Here is a 13,811-nt window from a genome sequence, read left to right as displayed (position 1 = left end):
CTCTGGATTAATACATGGTGCAATCCATATTCAGCTCATTATCAAATCAATAAATGCATAATTAGGGAAGTACTGCAGCCTGGATTTTTGCCCATTTCCGCCTCATAACTGAAATCAATGTTCTCTGCCCTGTAACTCCTCACCTAATAACGTCTTCCCCTCAAGTCTTCCAAATCTGCCTTAACTAAGATAAGGCACTAAGAAACAGTCCTGTTAAAAAGTACAAGTAATGAATGCATGATGCAGACCCACTCCAACTCTGAATTTATATAGGATATTCAGAAACCTTGTAAATTAATCAATAGCACAGGTACCTGCTGAAATTAATTATGTGATTGTGCTGTATAAATTAAAACTGCTGCAATATAAAAAAGGTAGTACTTCTTATCAAAAACCTCCTCACCTGCAATTGGAAGAACTGCAACCACTGCAGAAGACTGCGTGCCCATTACTATACGTGTGGTTTCAAAGAGTGATCAAAAGCCCCCAGCAGCTCTCAGACATAACAACAGCAGAAATTTCAGCCTGGGAACTCTTGCTCTATTCCTTTAGTCCTTCAATGTCAGATTGTGGCTTGGTAGGTAGGAAGTGAATGAGCACTAGTGAACTTGTCCCAATGTCAGCCCAAGACATTTTTCAACCTTAATGGAGTGTGTCTGCACCCCTGCTAGGGCCAACTCACTTTAAATTCTTGAAGAATGCTGCAGCCAACCAAAAACACTCTCCAAATATAGACAAAACATTATTCTCTCTGTGTCTCTTTTACACATGCATACACACAAGAGACAGCCTTCCTTTGTCTAAGTGAATAAAACTGCCATTGTGTCAAACCTTATTTCCTCTTCCTACACACACAGCTATAATGTAAGAAATTTGTTTTAGCTCTCCATGCCCTGGACTTTTATGCAAGGTTTGAAATGCTTCTACACCACAGCTTCTGATTTTTATTAGGTGAAATCCATTGCGGATGTTCTACTCACGGAACAACATTTGACCCAACTAAGGCGTCTACTAATGTTAAGAGAGGGGGAGGCCATTTCCTCCTGTTTCTCATTCCCCCCTGCAGCCCCCCCACCTTCCATGCTATTTTGGAGGGCCCTCAACTGAAACAGATTTTCAGGGGGTTGCAGCAGCAAGGTGACATTGGCTGCCAATATGCTCCCGGGCCAAGTTCAAGGTTCTTGTGTAAATTTAATGAGCCCTAAACAACCTGGGTTCAAATTTCCTTGAGGATTGTCTGATCCCTTGTGCTACACCTCAATCACTGAGTTTCTCCAATAGAGGACCTTCTGGTGGTTCCCCATGCCCCTGAGGTTCAGTTTGCCTTCACTAGGAACTAAGTCTTTAGGGTGGCAGGCCCTGCTCCATGGAACTCCGATTGTAGAACCACCCCTGTCTTGTTTTAGATGTCTTCTGGAAACAAGCCATCACAATATGAATTTCTCTTTAAACCAGCCAGTATCAACTAGTGTTTTTTAATGTTTTAAATTATGTTTTATAGAAACATATAATCATAGAGTTTGAAGGGATCCAAGGGTCATTTAGTCCAGCCCACTACAATGCTAAAGCATCCATGACAGATAACCATCCAACCTCTGTTTAAAAACCTCCAAGGAAGGAGAGTCCACCACCTCTCATGGGAGTCTGTTCCACTGCTGAACAGCTCTTCCTGTCAGAAAGTTTGTCAGCAGCTCCTTTCTTGTAACTTGAAGCCAAACTATTGCCTCCAGTCCTACCCTTCAGAGCAGGAGAAAACAAGCACCTTCCCTCTTCCATGTGACAGTCGTTAAGATATTTGAAGATGACTATCATATCTCCTCTCAGTCTCCTCTTTTCCAGGCCAAACATACCTAGCTCCTTCAAGTGTTCCCCATAAGGCTTGGTTTCCAGACCCTTGATCATCTTGATTGCCCTCCTCTGCACATGTTCCAGCTTGTCAACATCCTTATTAAATTGTGGTGCCCAGAATTAGACACAGTATTCCATGTGTGGTCTGACCAAGGCAGAATAGAGTGGTGCTATTACTACTATACTTCCGTTGGTAGTGTAGATATATTCCATGGATATTTGTAGACTAGCTATATATATGTTGTGAGCCTCCTTTTTATATTATGTGAAAGAGCGGGCCAGGTTATGAATGTTCAAATAAATAAGCAAAGTAGCTTAGTAACAGATAAAATCACCCAGAATATTAGCACAGAGATTTGGGCCCTGATACCTAATATTTTTGTGCCTGTTTGTAATACTGATAGATTCTTGGGGCAGCTGCATATAGCTTGTGGACATTTTCAACTTCCAACTCTCACAAATGAATAAAAACAAAATCATTCCATTCTAGCAAGAATAGTCTGAATGAACAAAAAGTTGCTACATGGATAATAAAACAGCAACAACCCAGCATTCAGTTCCATTAGGTAGTGATTGTATTGATTTGTGTTAAATCAGGGCTAAATATGATGCCCGCAGAGGACTCAGCGCTGAGAATTTTGTTGGTGCACTGGGAGGGGGAGTCCCACCCAGCACAAGTTGGCAAGGTGATTGGCCCTGATAACCAGCTATGCTGCCAAAGGGGACAGCTGATATATCCTGTAGGTCCATGACTGTAGATCCAGGGACTGATGCTGAGAATTGCCCAGGGTAAGAAAACAAACAGAAAAATGATAAAATAAAACATACAGATAAAAATGTGCTTAGCAGAAGAGTCTATTAAGAAGTTCACAACTAAAAACAGAACTTTAAGATTGTCTTAGTTTAATGGGACTTAAATAAATTGCTTAACTGATGATGATGTTGATAATGAAACATAGTGGGGCTTGCCCTTCCTGAAACAATACATGCAGTAGAATTATTGAAACTATTTTTAAATGCTTAGACATATTTTTGATTAAGCAGTATGTAACCTTTGCTAAATAAATAAATTAAATGGATCGAGATGTAGCAATGAAGCTCTCTAGTCAAATACTGTGTACAAAAAATGCATATATTATGGGAAAGTGTGCATAATAATGCATATATTCATGAAAATAACATATAAAATGTATTATATTATTGGAGATTGCTTGCAAATATGCGTTTCAAATCTGTGAATCAGGAGAAATGTAATTTAAAAGCATGGCAAATTTTCATGAGGACTTACATTTTAAAAAGTCCTCGAGAATTTGCCAGCGTTTTAGAAGCTTCATTTAAACATGGCTCTGTGTAACAATAACTTGCTTGTGCAGGATTCCACATGCTCCACAGGATGCTCCGCAGATATGAATCCCTGATGTAGTAATGCTGGAGGGACCGGCACTGGCAACCTGACTTAAACATGACCCTGACCCCCTGGACCCCTGCATCCAATACTCAGTTCTTGGTGAACTTTCTGCATTTCATTTAAACCATACCTTAGGCAAATATTTTTTTCAAAACTATTCTTTCTTTCTTTCTTTCTTTCCTTATATGAAGAAAGAAAGAAAGAGTCTTTTATTTCAACTCACATTGAGGGAGAAAGGCGTTTTCCATCAAAACTGACACACATTGTCTCAGGACCCAACTGCATGTGAGGCTGAGCACATTACTTAGAAGCAGGTCCGGTTTTATAGGTTTAATACTAGGCATGCACATCAGAATTTATTGTCACTGCAGCAAATGTGAAGAGGAAATTTCGCCGTCCCCATCTGTGATCCAAATTAAAATTACTCCTGACCCCAAACTGCTATTAGCCTTTAAAAACATTCCCCTCCTTCATGTGCTTTAGTCTCAATGACAACCATGGGGCCTCGTCCTAACTGCTGCCTAACTAACTACAGTCATACCTCAGAAGTTGAACAGAATTCTTTCTGAAAGTCTGTTTGACTTCTGAAACATTCGACTTCCAAAGCGTGGCTTCTGATTAATCGAAAGCTGTGGAAGCCCCATCAGACTTTCGGTTTTCAAAAGAACATTCGAAAACCGGAACACTCACCTCTGGTTTTCGATCATTCAGGAGCCGGAACATTTGTCTCCCAAGGTGTTTGGTAGCCGAGATACAACTGTATTGAGTTTTTGGTTTCAGTAGGTCTTACGATCAGTATGTACAGTAGTTCTAAATCTTGAGTTGACAAGACACTGGTAAATATGCATGAGAGAGCAATCTTGTATTGACACGAACTTGAAAGTGATGACTTAATTGACCTTTTCCATCCATGGGCAATAGCACTTTTATTAGATGAAACTGCCATTCTGTTTGCTTTTGTCAGAAACTCACAGAGAAAGCATGAGTTCATTGAACCAATATCTGTTGGCAGGAATGTGCAAGCTCTGGAACTCACAGAGTTAGTTCATTAATGGACAAGATGAGATTGGGGAGGTTTCCCTATAAAGCAAATAAGCTTAATTAAGAAACCAAGCACTGCAATCATGTCAGATGAAAAGTAGGAACCTCAGCTAGCCCTTGCCACATGAAACACATACAGTTGGGGAACAACGTTGCAATGATAATTTGAACCAAACTGTTATTATAGATTCATGAGGCTATGGTAACTGTTTAGTTGGAGCCAAAACAGCCTTATTGCCACACAGGGGAAATTTTCACATGGGATGCAGCTGGGAAGTGAAGTGTTAGCCCTCCCCTTGCAATGCTCAGTGATTTCCACCAATAATTCCCCACCATGCTGCAACTGGGCTTGAAATCGGTGTTTCATTGGATCCAGTGAGACTGCAGGAGGGAGCAAATGGTTAAAGCCACCTACCCCATGCCAGGATCTCTATCTAAACTGGTGGTCTTGGTCCTGGTATTTGTGAAAGGTAAGACCTTGAAGGAAAACAATATGAATAATGTAATGTACAATTTGGCCTACAAGCTCCATAGCCAATGAGAAATGAGGACCAGGAAGGGCTATGTAATAGTTTGCTATCTATGGGTCTTATCTGCTGTTTCGAGTGACCAGATACTCCTCAGCTTTACTGCTCAATGGTTTTTGTGCTGCTTTTTCAGTTTAGAGTTTAAAGAATTTTAAGGTATTTGTTTGTAAGCCACCTTGGATAAACTTTTGTTTTGAAAGTTGGCATATAAATCCTTACAATCCTTAAATAAATTCAGCAGCTGTAGATTCTCTTTCTTCTCTTTCTGCCTTCGGTGGAGTTTCCCTACCCTGACTTTGTTGAAATTACTGACCCTAAGAACAGAAACTCTTGGATTTCACTGACCCTTGACCTTTTGGGATGGGGGTGCTTCTCTGAAAGGGGTGGCGCTGGGGTTTTCCTTATTATTTTTTGCAGAATATCTAACTGAATGAAGGATAGTCACTTACACAGCACATGTGCTTATTAATATGTATAAGCATGAACAAATATATTACAGAAATATATCAAACTGCAGAGGGGAAGAAGGGGACCAGGTGGCTTCTCAGTCTGCTCTTTAGGTGCTAGATGTTGGCTGGCAAGATCAAGGCCCCTGCAGATCTCCCTTCTTACAGTTTTTATATTTAAAACATACAGGACTCAAATTTATTTATTTTACAACTTTTTATGCCGCTTTATAATAGTAAAACATCAAAGCAGTTTGCAAATGAGGAACTATCCTTTGCAAACTAGAGCACCTGGTTATCCTAACTATATGCATGCTATTAGATTATTTTTATGAACACACATGCTTATCTCAAATATATTTTTGGTTGTTATGTTGAGTATTTCATTTCTGGATCCTTGCCTTTCCTCTAGAACTTTACGCCCCTAGACAGCAATGAGTCTTTTATAGTGCTAGGCTTCCACAAAGAGTTTTGCAATGGTTTCAGAAAAATCTTCGCTTTATAATGAATATACATCAGGCAGCAAAAGTAAATAGCCACACACTTAGCTTTATGGTCGCTAAATTATTGAATGCTTGGGTTGTAAGCACATTGCCGTTACAAATTACAGGCAAACAAAAGTTTGGAAATTATCGTTTAAAGTTGTTGTTGCATATTAATCTTAATGAGCAAAATGGAACGGTATGCCCGTTTAATCCCAAAACACTAGAAAGAGACGCACTACTTCTTGCTCGCTTTTATGACTGGTTGCTATTCCCACTGCTGTTGTAATTCACTCTACTGCTTTTCAGTGCCAACAACATTAAAATCTCATTTCTCCTAAAGTATGTGTGCCTTTCTAGGGCTCGATACTCTCCACCTCTACCTATATCAAGAAAGATGGGGGAGAATAATACAATAAATGCCTAAGTATTTATTTTTTTTAATGTCTGGAGGATGCTATTGGGGCAACTCAAAAAAACTATCAGTCGAAATAAAGTTTTGTTCAGTATGCATTTTTCTACTGTAAACAAGCAAAGTGCTGCAGTTTGTTAGCCAATCAGATTAAACACGGCTCTAGAAGGCAGGGTAAAGCAAGGTGTGCTGAGCTCCAAGAACTTCCCATTAATTTCAATAGGAGGGACAGGTTCACCTGCACATAGGAATACCTATATGAATGGACCCATTCCATTGAAATGAAAGGGGAACCCTTCCAGATAGATGAGTCCCTTGTGTGCATCTTGCCCAGAACAGATAATATTAGCGTCATGATTTCTAACCAATCCACTGGACTTGTAGGCTCACTGAGTCATTAACTACCATATGTAATTCTCCAAATGGGTGAACAAGGCTCCAGTCCTTTACACTATTAGAAACCTAGCCAACTTTATTTTCATTTTACTACCAGATTTACAAGGCCACAGGAAGATTAGTCTAACTGTGTATTCAACAGCTACAGACTACAAAGCTCCAAACATTAGCACAGACATCTGCAGAGAAGAAGCCTACACATGATATGACTGCAATGCCTCAAGGACCACCACTCAGATGAGCCAATCCAGACTCTGCAATCATCCTGAGGCTCTTCTCTGACTTTATGAAGCAACTGCTTGATCCAATTGCCTTAAAGTGGCATTGGGTGCTCTAACCCAGTGGGGGTGGCGGGGAATAAAGTATAATTGAGGTGCATTCCTTCTTTTTCCTTATTGTTTAGAACACCCAAAGGCAAGACCATTTGTTCCACTCTCAACTCATTCCAGCAGTGACTTGTAACACAAGTTGTTCCAGGTCCTGAGACAACAACATACGCAACTCACCGCCATGGCACACAGTCGTATTTGAATGTTATGCAACCTTAGGACCTTCAAAGCACAACCAACTCAGGTGTACTCCCTTTTATCCTTTCATGTTATTTGCTTCCCCCACCCCAGTGTCATAAGAGACAAAGACCGAGAGCAGAACCCTGTAGATTTTAGACATCTGATTGAGTCATCCTACCTGGTCATTTCATTTCCTAGTGTTATCCATTAAGCACCTGTTTTCCATGACCTGAAATAAAATAATAATAATTAGGTTCTGGTCTCAGTTTTTATGATGATTATAAAAATTCTGTAACAATAAGGGCATTTTATTGGTGTGCATGGTGTGCATATTGCCAACAAAAGAGGAGGCAGAAGATACCATGTTGAAATTGAATGCACAGTTTTAATTAATGTAGGCTTTATTTTTACATTGTAGGCACGAGGGAAACTATTCAGAATCTAGGGCCTTCTGAAGACCAAGATCCTACCTAGTATGTACTTAATTTGGGAAACTTCATTTCTCCTTTCTATATCTCATTAAATGATCTGTGAATGGATCCTAAGCCTTTTGCATAAAATAATGTTTAAAATGGCTTTTAATCAATCTTCCTGCAATGTAACACAAAGACAATTCAGTGATCCCTTTAAGATAAATTATCATTGCTCAAAGTAGCTAAACATAGAAAGTGTTTTTATGAGACAGAATATGAGAATGATTGAAATAAACATTTTTTGTTTTTTTTAATGTCAGAAATACTTTTTATTTATTAACTTCTTGACAGCTCTTCATTCAAATAGGGTCCTAGGGCATTTTACAAATGCCATTTAAAACACAATAAAGCAAAAATTAAACAATGCAATGATGATAAAACAGTCAACCACCAACATTTTCTAAAAACATTTGACAGTAGTGCTATTTATTCAGCTCCCCTGAATTTCCTCCAAAATGATGAAGCACTTACATAGGTCAAAGGGGCAATAATTCAAAACATGTGAAATTTAATAAATGCAGCAAAGAAATAATAGTTTTGTTGCTTTCTCCATGCAAACTTGTTTCCATTCCGCCACATATTTTACAGAAGTGGGAGAAATATATATATATTCTCATTATAACTGCATGCAGCTTTCTCAGAGCACCTTTGAGAATAAGAAAAAATATTCAGCATTAGCAGGGCTGCAGACACCGTTCTTGACTTCTTTCTTGTTTACAAAGAAATTCAATACCTGAATGTACTGGAGAGAAGGGGGAAATAGCGATAACCCTCCTTTTCTGCCCCAAGCACTTCTGCACGTGGACACTATCAAGCACTGTCACAAACTTCCAGAAAAACTGGTATACTTTCCTTGGACTGACAATGTGTATCTCTGCATCATTAAGGACAAGAAGAACTAATGGCCTCAAATTTTAATCTGCTGTATCAGCATCAGGGACAGAAGAGCAAACATTCATCAGAGATGATGCTGTCAGGAGCATCCAAGCCAAGGTCCATCAACCTGGGCAGTTAGGCAGACGTAGCGCCTCAGATCTGCTGCCCTTTTATACTTTGCATGCTGATTGAAGCATCTGGGCTTGACCCTCACCTGTTCTGAGTCTACGGCAGCTGAGGAATCACACACCTCCTCCCAGAGCTGAGGAGCCCCAGCTAGGCTGTAGGTCTTTGCCTGCCCCAGCTTCACAGAGTGTAAATCCCAAAGCAATTTAGAATACAATGCAACCCTAATGCTCCATCTCTCCGCATTCATTGCTAGTCAGTCCCTTATCCCCTGTGATTCTTGCAGCCTGCCATTGCCTATGCTTATTTAAGAATTAGAATTACGTATATCACACTGTGAAAAGAGGAACTTGTTCCCTAGGAAGAGGACACAAGGTTGAAGTTTTTTATCCGCTGCCACTGACAAAGAAAAAGAAAAAGGAGTAGGTCCAAGTTCTGAAACAGTCTTTCCAAAACACACGGTGCGTATTTATGAAGTCTGCCTAATTTTAATACTGTATTCCAATAGCAGGATTTGATTTAGGGTTGCAAAATCAGAGCATTCAACACACAACTAACTCGATACTTAATGATAGGTTCATGGTGACTTTTTAGGCAGCTGAAAAGAAACAAAAAGGTCACACTTTGTTACCACTAGACAAGACCTAAAATAAGCTGTTGTGCAGTGATTCTGTTTATTAAGCCTATCAAACAATTAACTCCTGTGCCTGCTAACACCTCAGGAGGTCCAACTTATGCTGCACACATATAATAGCCATACTTCTCTAGATACATTATTTCTTAAGTATCAATTACTAAGTGACAGCAGTACAAGGGCATTCTGAAGTGAAAACTCCAACACTTTTCCAACTCATTTTAAAAATGGAAGGATAAACTGTGTATCGCTAAGTAGACATGACTGTAGTCCATGATGCTCCTCATGCATGATCTGAACACACTCCTGATTCTTTCAGAAAGTTTTGCTCTCAAAAATTGTCTTCTGCATACACACCCACATGCCCTTTCAAATTCCCCAAGTGTTTGCTTTCTGTGTAAAGTGAGGAGTTTTAAAAAATTTAAATTGAGGTTCATTCAATCATGGAATTCCATTTCCTGCAGGTTTTAAGGTACTGAGCTCTGGAACCATTTTATCTCATCTTCTGTTTGACTGAACCAGGAAGTAAGAAAGAAGACTGCTCCAGCAAACTGAGATGGAAAAATACTGGGAAAGGGGAACAAAATTGCATATTGCCACAGGGCAAAGAAGAGACAAGAAATAGGAAAGGAGGCATAAAAGACACAGTGAGAAATATACTGGAGAAAGAGGCATGGCAGGTCCTACCATGGGGGTTTTATTGTAAGTAAAGAAGTAAACTTTTATTATTGCAGTCTAACTCAGTGGCTAGGAAAGAGCAGAACCTAGACCCCATGTTCTAGAAGAGTAGAGAAGACCATAAATCAATTACAAGAGCAATTGCCAAGTTCCAAGGGTGCATTCAGATGAAGGGAATCTTGTGTTAGTTAGTTTTTTTCTGATTAAATATGCAATGAAACAGTGCTCTGCCATTTTTGCCATTTGTATTTTAATAGATTTGTTTTTATATTGTTTTAATTCTATTATAATTACAATTTAATTTGATTTTTAACTATTATATTTTATATGTTCTTAGCCTTCTGTATTTATTCTGTGCTGTTTTAATTTGTGTAAGCCGCCTTGAGTCCCAGTCTGAGGAATGCCAGAATTTGTCTGCAACAATCAGACTGAAGAGGAGGCAAAAGCAGAGAGAACAGCTAACAGCACCTGCCCCCACCAGAGACGGCCACAGGGCAAGCCATAGCGGTGGTTTCAGCATAGAAACTGGGTTTGTTTACACCATGGGAAGAAGAAGAAGAAGAAGAAGAAGAAGAAGAAGAAGAAGAAGAAGAAGAAGAAGAAGAAGAAGAAGAAGAGATTGGATTTGATATCCCGCCTTTCACTCCCTTTAAGGATTCTCAAAGCGGCTAACATTCTCCTTTCCCTTCCTCCCCCACAACAAACACTCTGTGAGGTGAGTGGGGCTGAGAGACTTCAGAGAAGTGTGACTGGCCCAAGGTCACCCAGCAGCTGCATGTGGAGGAGCGGAGACTCAAACCCGGTTCCCCAGATTACGAGACTACCGCTCTTAACCACTACACCACTCTGGTAGGCAAACTAATGCCGGGGGGATCCTGCCCAATCGCCTTCTAAATCCGGCCCGCAGACGGTCCGGGAATCAGTGTGTTTTTACATGAGTAGAATGTGTCCTTTTATTTAAAATGCATCTCTGGGTTGTTTGTGGGGCATAGGAATTCGTTCATTTCCCCCCCCCCCAAATATAGTCTGACCCCGCAACAAGGTCTGAGGGACAGTGGACCGGCCCCCTGCTGAAAAAGTTTGCTGGCCCCTGGTTTACACCATCATTACCAATTGCTAAAATGATTGACTTGTAGGGGAAAGTTAAAATGCCATAAGCATAGATAGATGAAGGGTAGATGAAGGGAACGCAGTGGATGTAGCCTACCTTGATTTCAGCAAGGCATTTGACAAGGTGCCCCATGATATTCTTGTAAAGAAGCTGGTAAAATGCGGTCTTGACTATGCTACCACTCAGTGGATTTGTAACTGGCTGACTGACCGAACCCAAAGGGTGCTCATCAATGGTTCCTCTTCATCCTGGAGAAGAGTGACTAGTGGGGTGCCACAGGGTTCTGTCTTGGGCCCGGTCTTATTCAACATCTTTATCAACGACTTGGATGATGGACTCAAGGGCATCCTGATCAAATTTGCAGATGACACCAAACTGGGAGGGGTGGCTAACACCCCAGAGGACAGGATCACATTTCAAAACGACCTTGACAGATTAGAGAACTGGGCCAAAACAAACAAGATGAATTTTAACAGGGAGAAATGTAAAGTATTGCACTTGGGCAAAAAAAATGAGAGGCACAAATACAAGATGGGTGACACCTGGCTTGAGAGCAGTACATGTGAAAAGGATCTAGGAGTCTTGGTTGACCACAAACTTGACATGAGCCAACAGTGTGACGCGGCAGCTAAAAAAGCCAATGCAATTCTGGGCTGCATCAATAGGAGTATAACATCTAGATCAAGGGAAGTAATAATGCCACTGTATTCTGCTCTGGTCAGACCTCACCTGGAGTACTGTGTCCAGTTCTGGGCACCACAATTCAAGAAGGACACTGACAAACTGGAACGTGTCCAGAGGAGGGCAACCAAAATGGTCAAAGGCCTGGAAACGATGCCTTATGAGGAACGGCTAAGGGAGCTGGGCATGTTTAGCCTGGAGAAGAGGAGGTTAAGGGGTGATATGATAGCCATGTTCAAATATATAAAAGGATGTCACATGGAGGAGGGAGAAAGGTTGTTTTCTGCTGCTCCAGAGAAGCGGACACGGAGCAATGGATCCAAACTACAAGAAAGAAGATTCCACCTAAACATTAGGAAGAACTTCCTGACAGTAAGAGCTGTTCGACAGTGGAATTTGCTGCCAAGGAGTGTGGTGGAGTCTCCTACTTTGGAGGTCTTTAAGCAGAGGCTTGACAACCATATGTCAGGAATGCTCTGATGGTGTTTCCTGCTTGGCAGGGGGTTGGACTCGATGGCCCTTGTGGTCTCTTCCAACTCTATGATTCTATGATATCTGACCTTAGTCACATTTTGTTTCAGGCAGAATTTTTCCTCTTATGTGGTCTATGTGCATCAATGTAAAGTTTACTTAAGTGAATAAAGTCACAACCACAGCATACATTTAGAGCACTCTTAATCATTTTACCGCCATGGCTTGCCTCAAAGTGGTCTTTGCCAACTGGTGCTCTACCATGTTTTGGACTACAACTCCCATCAGCCCCAGGAAGCACAAATCTGGCCTGAGGTTGATGGGCATTTTAGTCAAACACATCTTGAAGGTACTAGGTCAGTGAAGGCTACTGCAAACTATAGTTACCAGGATTCTTGCAGGGGTGCAGGGGTGCTTTAAATGCACAGTGTGGGCAATCTAAGCTTCACAAGAGAAATGTCTTATCCCTGTAGTCCAATTCTGCCCTGCCTGATAATGGATTTCCAGTCCTGTCCATTTTGATGATTCAAAGAATACATTTGGAGTCGAGAGAGAACTTTTTGCAACTCCAGTAAGCTCCTAAAACACCAAAAGTAGATTTTTGTCAGGCTGTGTTCATTTATCCGGCTCTGTTTTTAAAATTAATTGGGTTCTTTGCTCCCACAATGGCTTTAAGAATAATTATCCTATTAACTTCAAGGCACCCATATAATTTTATGTGATCTAACTGTGTTCTTTAATTGTATTGTGAAATTGGTTCGAGATGCTTTATAGGAAGCGATTCATAAATGAAATAAATAATAATAATAACTGTATCAATTTTGCTCATACGCTAATGAAAACTAAATTTCAGAACTGGGCTGCAAAACTGAATGCTCCCAAAGATTGCAGGAATCCAGTCGAAGGACTAGATACAAATGATACAAATCCTGCCCAGGATTTTGAGTAGAGGTTGGGATTGTGCTTCTCACATAAGACCTCTTCAGACATTCAGCAAACAGAGTATAGGAGCCAACTCCTAGGGGCTGAGGTTCATTTAGACCCCCAATAAAAAAAATTGAGGGGGCCGCCCCCATGTTGATGGGCATTGTCATTCAAATAGTGTGTGTATGCCATGTCATGTGATCAATTACGCAGGGTGAGGCTTATCTGCCCTCCCCCCAATCTTTTATTCAAGCTGGCAGCCCTGAAACTGGGTATCCTAACATGTGAGAAAGGAGGGAAGGTTGTGCAACATGCAGGAAACTTACACAAGTAGAAGAAGCAGGCTCCCCATTTCAGACTATCAGCCTCAAACTTGTAGAGGATGTCAGAGATGTGACTAGGGAAAGCGGAGCTAGCAGGCTTGTTCCTGCACACATTCACACACACACTTCACATGTTAGGCTACACAGTTTACTGAATGTCTGAAGAGGGCTATAACCTTAGTCAGAACTAGGGCTGGAGGAGAAATTCAGTTCAGTTTGCTCTTTCCAAACTTAAACGCACGAACTGCAACACAACCAATACTCCAAAATTTGCACTCCTCCACATTTTCTCCAGCTCAGTAATGTTTACAAACATTACTGCAGCAAAGCATGCATTAAAATGCATACATTCAAGGAAATAACGTGCAAAATATGCATTAAGGGAAATTGCTCTGCACAAGTGTGTATATTAGCCAAACCTGCATGCAAAATGTATATATGTGAA

The sequence above is a fragment of the Podarcis liolepis genome, assembly GCF_965112155.1.
Source record: "Podarcis liolepis genome assembly, chromosome: 4".
NCBI classification, from domain to species: Eukaryota; Metazoa; Chordata; class Lepidosauria; order Squamata; family Lacertidae; genus Podarcis; species Podarcis liolepis.
Note: the sequence above shows the minus strand (reverse complement) of the source record.